The 13,056-nt window shown below is 32.7% G+C and overlaps 1 long non-coding RNA gene across 1 annotated transcript; it reads left to right on the top strand.

Annotated features, from left to right (window-relative positions):
* Positions 1-1,574: 1,574 nt before the first annotated feature.
* LOC116274501 lies at positions 1,575-10,988 on the top strand. The gene is made up of 3 exons (XR_004183193.1): positions 1,575-5,283; positions 7,703-8,867; positions 9,467-10,988. It is a non-coding gene; the product is annotated as an uncharacterized LOC116274501 (long non-coding RNA).
* The last annotated feature ends 2,068 nt before the right edge of the window (positions 10,989-13,056 follow it).

Raw genomic sequence — 13,056 nt, forward strand, 5'->3', positions numbered from 1 at the left:
CAAAAACTTTAACTGCTTAAAATATTGAACTGTTTAAATTTTTTTTTGTTCGAGTAATAAAACTAATCATGAAACTAAGCCAGTGAAATCACATACTCAGTGTTACAAATAATATTGTTAAATGCTTATATAAAGCTAAGCATTTGTTACCATGAAAAGCCTATTTGTTGAACAGCCAATAAAGTTCAAAGAATTTTATTTTTGCAATCCAACACTTTCTATATGGAGAAAGGTGTTTACTGCAAATTGTGTTCTCTTTTGCCAATTAGCACTTGCCACTGATTCAGAGTTAGAAGACCCCTGCCAAGCAAAGTGATTGCTGAGAATTTCTTTCCTGCTGATAAAATGGAAAAGATTATGTAAGTTTTGTATTGTGTTTTTATTGAAAATGATCCAATGTGACATTTTAAGCATAACATAATATAGAATAAATATTAGGTAAAAATATGTTTTTATCATTTTTTAATTAACTTTAAAAAATATTGATACACTAAAAGGTTAGTAGACATGTTAGGGACACTTTTTTTTTGTTGTGTTGTTTTTTTAAGAACAAAAGTTCTTAGGAATAAATTTTCTATGCTGATATCACTACAAATGTCACATAAGCATGTTAAACTGTACCTAATTTCCATATGAATGTAAAGCAATTAGTATTCCAATGAAAGTTTGTAATGTGGATTCTCTTTCATCTGTGTCTTTTTAAAAGTTTATAATTGATCTCTGACAACATAATTTTGTTTCATTTAGGCTGAGGCTTCTCTGTGGAGCCTGAGTTCTTCATCATGACCTTAACATAGTAGGCAGTATGTGTATGTCTATAGTAGCAAGTAGTAATGTTTTATAATAATGAATCATAAATCATAATGATGTAAAAGCAGGTTTTAATGTATAGAACCACATTTTATATACTATTTTAAATGTGGAATAATTTAATGTTGAGTAGTGAGTTATATAACTGGGTTCCACTGTTTTATAGACACTTTGCATTGAGTTTCAAATTTCATTTCATTTTTTTTTTTTTTTTTTTAATAGACACGAGGTCTGGCTATGTTGCCTAGGTTGATCTCAAACTCTTGGGCACAAGTGATCCTCCCGTCTCGGCCTCCCAAAATGCTGTGATTACAGGCATGAGCTACCGCACCTGGCCTCAATTTGTATTTCTTATTTAAGTTATGGTTGACTTTCAACTGAAAGTCTGGCATCTAGGTGACTCTTTCTTTCAAAAATGAGATATAAATATCTAATCGATGGAATCGACAAGTTTTAAAATTTTTTGAAATTGTATTAATCCAAAGTAATACTTTTTTTTTTTTTTTTTTGACAGAGCCTCACACTTGTTGCCCAGGCTGAAGTGCAATGGTGCGATCTCGGATCACTGCAGCCTCCACCTCCCGGGTTCAAGCAATTCTCCTGCCTCAGCCTCCCAAGTAGCTGGTATTTCAGGCATGTACCACGAAGTCTGGCTAATATTTTTGTGTTTAGTACAGATGAGGTTTCATCATGTTAGTCAGGCTGGTCTCGAACTCCTGACCTCAGGTGATCCACCAGTCTTGGCCTCCTAAATTTCTGGAATTATAGGCATGCACCATCGTGCCAGGCCCGAAAGTAATAACTTTAAAAAAAATAGAAATTATTTTGAAATTAAATGCATGTTATTTCAGAAGAACAAAAGTTTGCCAATTATACTGGTATGTTTCAGTGAAACATACTATGATAAACATAACTTCTCAACAACATGTCAAATATTGCATAGTCCATGTATTAAATATTTAATCTCACATTATAAAAAAAGAAATTTTTATTCAGTGGTTACTCTATCAACAGAATATTAGCCCATTTGCTTTATTTCATGGCTTCATTAATTATTTTTCTCTGATTTGGACTTTCAGATATATGTTACTGTCTGTCTTCTAAAAGTTTTAGTGATAATATAGAATTATTAATATAACCATAGAGGGCTTCTCATAAAAGAAACTAAAAGTAAGTTGGTAGGGTTCCTAATGTAATTTCAGTTTTTTTGTTTGCTTGTTTGCCTTGTTTTCAGATTGTCATTGCAGCAAGAGCAGGCATTATATAAAAAAGTGATCTGTTGTATCTTGGGATTAGCTTGGGGCAAGAAGTATATGTTGAAACTTTTTCACACTGAAGTGTGGAATGTGTATATCCATACAAATTGAAGCCTATCCATGTATTTAATATTGGCTTCTGTTTTTTTGGTGATATGTATATTTGTATTTCCATTTTCAGAACTATCATAGAAAAATAGATATTTTCTGATTTCATCTAATATATGAGTCAATTAATTTGTTCAAAAAGCATGTATTATTGTGTACCATTCACCATTCTAAGCACTAAGAACATAAAAATAAACTGTAAGATACTTCATTAGGAATGACAGATATTAGAAAGATAATCACAAAAAGCCTGAGTGGTCGTTTATAATAAAAATGTGCAAAAAGTAGAGGTATCTAAGTGGGAGAAAATAAACACAAGACAAGACATGATAAACAGCAGGGTGACTAAAAGCAGTTTGGTATCATATGTCAGATGTAAGAAAAATGTTAAACAACTTTATTGGGACGTAATTCACATATCGTATAATTCACTCATTTAAAATATAAAATTCAATGATTTAATGTTTTTTAGCAAATATGCCGAGATGTACAAATATCGCTCCAATATAATTTTAGAACATCATAAGATATATTTTTAATAGGCATTCCAACACATATTATAAATACTTAATATTTTAATTAATTGTCACTTTAGAAGAAATACTTGAATCATACATGGTATTAACCTCCTTAAAGCGCTATTATGAATTACTTGGCATATTTCACAGACAAGTACAAATGACACATAACTTGAAATTTACTCTTTTGAATTAATGCTGGCTAGATAGGTTGACTTAAATAGTTTTTCCAATATTAGAAACATTCAAGGTCACACCTGATGAAATTGGAATAAAATGAGGTAATAAGAAAAATTAAAAATGTATTTTTATAGGCCTACATTTTGTATATTTATTTTTAGAAGAGATGAATGATTTACTATGGAATATGCAAAATTATATCAAATTCACTTCAAAATTAAGAGCACGTATTGCTCAATGATCAAGAGTTTTTTATTGATTAATTAGAATATTTTATCACAACATACTCATTTAGAATTTTCGTCTGTAGGATATTCCGTTTGAATTTAGTTGAATTTAGATGTTTACATGTTTCTCAAATAGCTGTAACTTTAAATTTCACTGATTTGAAGCTCATGTAACACACACGTACACACACATACACACTTCAATTAATTTATTTTAGCTCACCAGTACCCGCTCTGTCTTATGTAAAAGATAAGTGACATAAGCCTTCTGTAGACAGCTTTTACTTCTACAGACTGATACAAATTTGGAGAATACATTTAAATTGCATCAAGCCCAACACATTGATGGGTAAAGTGCAGGATACAAGTTTGGAGGAAGACAGAAACTGAACTGTGTTTCAGTTAAGATAGGCACATTGATATACTTATAAAAAATGTGAATTTAAATATACACTTTTGAGATTTGAATTGTCTTTTAGTAAATCACTCTCATATAATGATGTATCATACATTACAAATAAAATTTTGCAAAATAAGAAAATTAAAATATAGTTGTATCATTTGTATTAATATCAAGTGATTCATCTAATGATTTATGAAATGCCTGCTACTGGACTGTCGAAATTAGATTTTTTAAAGCCTTCTGTTATCTAACAGCGGACTTGTCAGAAGAACATATTAACTTAAAAACGTGTATAGTACAAATCAAATATGTGTGCAGTTTACTAAAAATTTACATATTAGAAATATGAAAGAAAAATAAATCTTTGTGTAATTGAAACTACAATTTAGAAATGTATCATGATTATTAGTATTATTATCATTAAAATTTCAAAAGAGCTACAATAAATTTTTGAAATTTGATTTCTCATGAAATATATCAAGCAATTTGTTTAAATAACCATTCTATTAAAATTTCAGATGTTTTACAGTGGCCCAAAGCATTGGAAAATATTAGAATTTGAATCTTACAAGGAATCTTAGAACACACGTATTGATACTTGAGTTCTGTTCACACCTCTTTGACAATTACTCATTCCACCTCTGCTTGAGTACCTTTAGTTATGGGAAAATGGTCGTTCTTGATCTGGTGTAATGTTCTTATTTGAGTAGAAACATGCTCGAGTTTGTACATGATAGTTTCAAATTACGATGCCCAGAACTAAATAAATTACTTCACATCACCTCCTTTATTATGAATTGTCATTCATATTCACCAACATCACCACAACTTTTTTAACTGAATGTATCATTGGAAAATAAAAACTTCTTCTTTTATTCTTAATTCTGAAACAGTTGTGAATATTTCAATTTGTGTTTTCCAAGATGCAATATGTCTACGAATGGTGTTATAAAATGTGATTTTAGATGATATATAGAATAACCATTTTCTGTTAATAATTATGTTTTAGCGGTCATGTGTATTAGAAAGCAACAGCACATTCTGCTTGTGATTTAATAAACATTATCATTTAGAACAATATTAAAGTTAGATTTAATTTTAAGAGGTTAGTGCAGTTGATTCTCATGTATGATGACATGAATAAGAGACATTTGGCATAATGGGTCTTTGCTTCTAATTGTAGTCCACTTGTGAGAGAGAAATGACTATGTTTGCATGTTATCTTTCACTTCAAAGCAGTAAAAGATTGGAATAGAAGAATGTTAATTTTTCTAAAGAAGTATATTGTTTTAGGTTTATTGAACTTTGTACACAGATCCCTTTCCAATGAGTTTTCTTGCCTCAGAAACTCAGGAAATGGAATGAAAGCAAATGCTTTAGTGCAAAATAAATCCGGACTAATGAGGAACTCTCTTTTCATAGCCAAAACACAGTAGAATCTCTGTAAAACACAATTTAGCAGTAAGTCTCACAGCACAAGGCATTTAGTGGAAAACTTTTAGAGGATGGTGGAAAGCATTGAAGAAAAGCAATATACTCTTCAAAAATGTGTTAATTTAATGACTCTTGAGAAAATAATGTACTTCTTTTGCTTTTGTATTATATTGCTTTTTACTGGCAGCAAAAAGAGGGCTTTTGACCTAGGGATGATTCTTTGGTGAGTATTTCTCCTTCATTTGCAACCATGGTGTCTTCGAATGAATTATTCTGTTTCTCCAGAAAATTGTCTCAAGTCATCAACTCATATTAACTGTCAGGACTTCCTTGCCTTCTCCTTGCAAGTAAGTTGAAACTAAAAGCTGTCAAACCATAAATTAGGTATTTGGTAAAATATAAGTTTTATATAAAACATGCAATTCTACTGGCATACATGTCTGAGAAACAAGGCCAAGCCAACAGAGCTGTCTAGTTCAGACAATATAAATTGTCAAGTTGAACACTCATGATCCAAATAAATGGTTAAGTCACTAATTTGTGGCATTTGTTACGCAGTAAAAGCTAACTGTTACAAGACTTAAACTAACCTGCTTGATTTCAGACCCTGAAAGTAAAATGAACATCATAGTGGGCCAATGAAGCAAATAAAATCCTTACAATATCCTAAGTTGTCTAAATAACAAGAAAATGAAAGGAAAAGTATTAGAACAAAAAATAGTGACACAGCATCTGGATTTTTAGTCTGTATTTTACTGGAGTTAGATTTACTTTGTATGAAACTAAAGAAGGTTGGTTGACAGTAAAGCTGTATAAAAATATAACAAAGTCCTCTTTTTACATTGCACCTAATGTGGGAAAACAGAACTCTAATTTAAAACAACAACAACAACAACAACAGAGGTCGTTTTAGGAAGATTGAAACACCTTAAAGTAATAATCTAATGGAGAAATAACATTCCATAGGGTAAGTTAATGGAAATTATAATGATGGCACAGACACAATTTTCTCAGGGAAAAATTGTGACAGATTAATGAATAACTTGTTTCAGAAAGAAAAAATTAAACCACATTCTTGCTTTCTGATCTTAAATAGTATTGCTATTCTAATAACATGTCACAAAAATAGAGATATAGCAACCCTTAAACCATAGCAATGATTGATAGTCATACAATTAGGAAAACAAACAGTAACTTTTACACTGTTAGAAATTAAGTTATGTCAACATCTACCGCCGATATAGTTTTACGATTAGGGTGGCATCTAATTTATATGAGGTTATATGTCAATTCTACTAAGCAGTCCAAAAAAAACAGTCTTATTCTTTTATGTTCATTTACAATGTGCAAGCTAATTTTATTATACACTATTCTTTCTATTGCTGTGTAACAAACTACCTCAAACATTGGCTTAAAAATAACAACCATTTATTTTGCTTGTAAATTTGGGTATTGGCTGGACTCAAGTAGGCAATTATTGTTCAGGGTCTCTCATTAGATTGCAGTCAAACAGTGGCTGGGGTCATCTCAAAAGTTATTTTTATGGATACATTGTGATTGTACATATTTATTGTGTGTATGCCAATGTTTTCATGCATATATATGTCATATAGTGATCAAATCAGTTTATTTAGCTTATGCATCACTTCATGCATTTATCACTTCTTTGTGGTGAGAACATTCAAAAGCCTCTCTTGTAGCTACTTTGTAATATACAAGAACTTGCTCTTAACCATCATCACTGTAACTGTGCAATAACAGGCCAGAACTTATTTTTTCATCCTCTCCTGCCTTCTTTTCTCCCCAGTCTCTGGTATCCAGTGCTCTGTTTTCTGCTTCTGTGATATCATGTCTCTCACTGTCTCTTTTAAACTTCACATATGAGTAAGATTACAAGGCATTTGTCTTTCTAAGTCTGGCTTGTTTCACTTACCGTGATGACCTCCAGGTCCATCCATGTTGTCACAAATGGCGATATTTTATTCTTGTTTATGGCTGAATATTATTCCATTGTGATTCTTCACTCACATATCTGGTGCCTAAGCTGGGAAGACTGAAAGAGCCGAGCTCTGTGGGCATATCTCTCTCTGCCTTGATTTGCTCTTCATGGTATCTCTACACAGCTGCCTAAGACTACCAAAGCAAGTGTCCCAAGAGAGGCAGCAGAGATTACATGGCCTTTTCTAGCCTATCATCACCATGTGACTTACGTTGCATTCTGCTTGTCAAGGCAATTATAAAGCCCCATGCAGTTTCAACAGGAGGAAACATAAGCTCCACTTCTTGATGGAACAGCTATCAGAGAATTTGAGGACATGTTTTAATACCACTATATATACGTATATATATTGTATGTACATATAGTGATATTTTACATATACATATAGAGTGGTCTATATATATATACAGTGGCATATACATTATATGTGTATTATGCTATACTATACATGTATATATAGTGATATAGGTATACATGTATATATATATTTGTGTTTATATATTGTATTTACGTACCTTTTCTTTCAGCCTACTCCTACCTCCAATGAACACACCACAGACATATTCTAGGAACAGTCCACCTATCTTTACAGATCAAGGGCCAATGGGTTCACTTAAACTTACTGCTTTAATTGTGTACAATATATTTTCATATTTTTCTTCTATGACTATTTAAAAGAATTAGCATATATTTGTACAATTTCTTCTTGGTTATGCATGTCTAACTTTTCAGTGAAATTTGTAAAAATAATTTCTTTTACTTTCCAGATGTTATGTGAAATCTGAGGAAGAGTACTTTTAAAAATATTAAATTGGGTTATTCTCCCTTATAAGTGAGGTAAGGACTAAAAGAGGCAAGAGAAAAATTAACATACTTTGTCCTATTATTTTCCTATATCTGTACAGGAATATAATATGTTTCATTCACAGAGCAAAATTTTTACCTTTATGTTGAATAAAGTGAATCAAAACCTTGTCATCTGTGAAAATGAAAACGCAGCTACAGCCTTAGGTACATGATTATAATGACTAATTAAATCAGTGATTTCAAAGCTTTTAGGCCAATGATTTCAAAGTTTTTTGAAGTATTGCTTTGATGTATTGCACTTCTTAACATCTTTTAATGGTTTTTCTTGCTTTATGTAAAATTAAATAAACAATGTGTGATTCAACTAATAATGAATTGATAAATAGAATACAAGTTTATCTAAATATGGAGTTCCTTTCAATTTCATTGTAAGTTTATATTTAGGTCAGACTCTAAGAGACTACGTTGGGAAATAATGAATTTTTGTTCTGTTTTTTTGCACTCATGTAGTTGTTAACATAACCAAAATTTTGAAAACTCTAAGCAAATACTTTATAAAGTCAGCACTGTTTTAGGTTAACTGACAGAAAATAATTCTCCCAGTCTTCCTTAATACAAGAACTGCATTTGTATTTAATAGCCAGAGGCAGCGGGAAAAAAGAGAAACACTTTCCCCAACCAGTCTACACTTTCCCCAACCAGTCTACAACTATATAAGCAGTTAATTATCAATGTGTGAGTAATAAATGTTTAATGAGAAGAAAAAACACTGCAAATCTAAATAATTTAGCTGAGAAAATAACTTTGTAAAAATGAAGTATTTTAGAGCTTTTAGGAATAGATGGATGGATGGATATAAATAGTAGATAGAAGCCGATATTGTTTTGTGAACAAAAACAAAAAGGACTTTTTATTTAATAAATCCTTAACCAAAGGTCTGATATATGTGTAGCACCACACATGAGGGAAGGAGGGACCCTCATACAGTGATCTCAGCCTTAGGCAGTTAGGCTCCCTCAGTCTAGGCCTATATTCATTCACCAATGTTCTCTTCTTTTTTCTGCAGTAGAACCTTCATGCTGTGTTCTAGATCTGTCTGGAACATGCCTCTGAATCCTAAGACTGGTCAGTCCCACAAGTAGCACTCTATATTTCCCATCCTGGCACTTATCATACTTTGTACTTGTTCGTTTGTGTGATTGGTTGATTAATGTAAGATTTTAAACTTCAGGAGTGAAAAAAAGTTTGTTTTGCTTATTTTTTATAAGCTCATTTCCTCTCACTACGTCCAAAATATGAGTTTTTCTATCTTCATAACTGGAGGTAGTTTTACAACTTGGAGCAAGGCATCTGTTAGGCTGTCACCTTCCCATAGACACTGGGAGATACGGGCCCTCTCTTCCTTAAAGACTACGTTTCAAAGACATGGCTCATAGTTCCTTGAGAAAGACTATCCTGTGTTGTAAAAGTGGGAAGAGGCTTTAAAAATATTTACATGTCAAAGTGAAGGGGAAAAAATGTACAATGACAGGTTTTCTAAAGTAAAGGCTCTAAAAAAAAGGAAGGTTGGGGCCTAGAGCCAGAAAGAAGTCTGCCTAAAACTTAGTTAAGGGGAGAAGCATATTAAGTCTGTCTTGGTCACCTGCAAAGAGCAATCTCTTCACACTGGATGAGCTATTCTAGGCCTAAAAAGTATTTCCCTGCATTAAATCCCTACCCTACAGGATCTCTGTTCATGGTTAAAGAAAAGAAGTTGAAGGAGATGAACTGATCTCTGGGAATAGAGTCTGCCGCCACCTTCCTGCATCAACCAGGGGTGCTCTTTTCAGGGGTAAGAGTTACATTTTCTTCCAGTGATATATTCAACCCTAATCGAATCAATTTCCTAAATTTCCCCTGAACCCCTGGACACTTATATCCTAGGGTTATTTTTTTTTTCTGGTAGGAAAGTCCTCAGGACTCCATTGGATTCCTGCATATTCTCTGGGGCTGCTGGATCTCAGAACTATCCTGTTGAAAAATGTTTCTTTCTCTTGCTCATCTAGATATCTCATCAAACCAGAGACCCTAGACCTGACCTCTGAGCCCTTCAACTGCCTCCCTCATATCTGGAAGTTCCCAAGCCAGGTTTCTCCAAACGTGGGTTTCAGCCAACCATTTTCTGCCATCAGCCTCCACAAGATGTGGCTGGAAGTCAGCATCCTCAGGCTAGGGGAAGACCTCTTGGCTTTGCAGCATTGATAGGGCCTCCTTTATTCCTGAACCCTGCAGAGAACTGATCTTCCTACTGTTTAGGCAACCACTGTTTTGTGGTATTTGTGTGGTTTTAGCAGCCCAGGGTTCAGAACTCTGTGTGCAAACAGTGGCTGGCAGCAGCCAGAGGGCCTGTTTGTTTCTCTGAGCTCTACCTTTTCTGAAGAAGCCAAGAGAAGCAGTTAGGCCATACTTGCAAGTGAAGCCCTACAAAGAGTCTGCTCTCATAATTTGTCTTTACTGTGCCTTAAACTTCCCAAGAGAATATTACTGCTTCAGCCTCCTTGCCAGGCACTGCTGGTGGGAATAGAAAACTAAAACAACTGTTTTGTCTCCAGCAATATCTTGCCTTTACTGTGTTTTTGCAGAGGGCTTCCCTTTTTTACACCCTGATTCTTGTAAATAGCATATAGGACTAGGTGTTAAGAGAGTTTCATTTGTTTCTTTATCATGATCATAATCTATAGAAGGAGGAAGGTTTACATTAATTATTTCTTTCAGTTTTGAGCTAAATTCAGTATTTTTTACTCTACAAGTAATGCAAAGTAGTAACCTACATGCCAGTACTATCTCTTACCTACCTAACCTGCCTCCAAACTCCATCCAGGTTAGTCAGGTTTTTGTTTTGTTTTGTTTTGTTTTTTTAAACAAGAGGAAATTCTGGAGAAATCATCCTTGTTGGTAAAGCAAAAAGATAATGTTTTTAACACAAATAGGTGAAACAAAGAATGTTTATTCATGCACAGATATGGCCTGATAAAATTTCTTTACAATATTCCTGCTCATGTCAAAGAGATCCAGTATCAAAAAAGGCAAAAGGACTACAACATTCAATTAATAAAATGCAGGCTGGGCGAAGACAAGAGGTAGGGTCCTTTAATGAAGAGCACTGACAGGTTGCGTGTGGTGACTCACACCTGTCATCCTGGCAGTTTGGGAGGTTGAGGAGGAAGGATTGCTTGACACTAGGAGTTTGAGACCAGCCTGGGCAACAGAGCAAGATCCCTGTTTCTACAAAATATAAAAAAATTAGCTGGGCCTTTTGGTGCAGAAAGAAGGAAGGAAGGAAGGAAGGAAGGAAGGAAGGAAGGAAGGAAGGAAGGAAGGAAGGAAGGAAGGAAGGAAGGAAGGAAGGATAGAAAGAAAGAAAGAAGGAGGGAGGGAAGGAAGGAAGGAAGGAAAGGAAAGAAAGAGAAAGAAAGAAAGAAAGAAAGAAAGAAAGAAAGAAAGAAAGAAAGAAAGAAAGAAAGAAAGAAAGAAAGAAAGAAAGAAAGAAAAGAAGGAAAGAAAGAAAGAAAAGAAAAGAAAGAAAGAAAGAAAGAAAGAAAGAAAGAAAGAAAGAAAGAAAGAAAGAAAGAAAGAAAGAAAGAAAGAAAGAGAGAAAGGCAAAGCACTAACAAAAACCCAACTATATGAAGAGATATAGGCCACACTCTTCAAGGGATAATTAGTGTAGTAAATATTAACTCTCCCCATATTGATCTATAAATATGTGATGGAATTCTAATCAAAATCCTAATGGTGTTTTTCACAGAAATTGACAAGTCATTCTTAAGTCCATATGCAGTATTAAAAGTCCAAAGTTAGCTAATGCATTAACAAAAGGAACAATGGTGGGAGAACACCATTCCAGATAACAAGGTTTAATATAGTGTTATAATAATTAAAACACTACAGATAAATAAAAGACAATACAGAACTCAGAAATACAAACATGAATGTGAGGAAATTGAATATGGCAAAGATGGCATTCCAAATTAGAAGAAAACATAGTTTGGTGTTAAAACAATTGGCTCTTCACATGGAAAAAAAATAGATAATTACCACATACATACATTTCAGATAGGTTGAAAAATGTGAAAGGTAAAATTATATATTAAAGCAAAACTTTAGAACTTCCAGAAAAAGTATAAAAGCATTCTTATTGTAAGATAGGGAAGAATTTCTTTTTTAAAAAATTATTTATTTATTTATTTATTTATTTTATTTTATTTTTTTAAATTTTACTTTAAGTTCTGGAATACATGTGCAGAATGTGAAGGATTGATACATAGGTATACATGTGCCATGGTGGTTTGCTGCACCTTATCAATCCGTCATCTAGGTTTTAAGCCCCGCTTGCATCAGGTATTTGTCCTGATGCTCTCAAGATAGGGAAGAATTTCTTAACATTCAAAAACACAAAACATTAAAAAATATATTTAAAAAATACCCTTCTGTTCTACTAGTAAACCTAATTTTTGACTTCTTGAACTGATGGTCATTACATGGGTACGTTCACCTTGATATAATTTATTTGCACTTAAGATTTGTACATTTTTAAAATATACTTTAGTTGGAAGTTATATTTAAAAATCCTTGTTGATTTAATTTAAAAAAAATTAAAAATTAATTAAAAAATTCAAAGCAAAGTCACATTCCTCGAGAAGCTATATTTGACACATGCAATTAATAAAAGCTTGAAAACAACATCAAAGAACTGTGAAAAATAAAAAAAAAATATAAAATGAAAGTTGTTCCTGGAAATTATTGAATGGCCAATAAGCCTATAAAATGATATTTATTTTCAATAACAACTAGGATAATACAAAATATAAAGCAATTTCACTTCATGTTTAAAATATTTGTGTAAAAATTACAATTGTTTACCACCAATTGTTAGTGAGCGTAAGGAAAAATAGACAGAAAACTGCATTGAAGTCAAGAACCATTGTTGCGAACGTTTAACAATGTAGAGTGAATAATGTACAGCTGCATAGGTGTGAGATCCAGCTATCGGGGCAGTGTTAACATAGATTAAAATGTAAGTTGTGCCCCTGGCAGTTATGTTTGTGGCAGTCCTGCATATATACCTCAAATCAAAAGATATCACAGTTATACTCTATATAATCATGTTTTTATAAAAATCGCATGAGCACAGACAAAACAAATTTCAAAAAAGTTAATAGAGCATTTTATTAGAAAAATTTAATGTCTATCATTAGAGAACTGATAAAAAATTGACTAATACTTGTTCACAATGTGAGCTAGTAGATAACATTGAAAAAGAATGAACAGAAGA

This window comes from Papio anubis, chromosome 4 (assembly GCF_008728515.1).
Source record: "Papio anubis isolate 15944 chromosome 4, Panubis1.0, whole genome shotgun sequence".
Taxonomy (NCBI): Eukaryota; Metazoa; Chordata; class Mammalia; order Primates; family Cercopithecidae; genus Papio; species Papio anubis.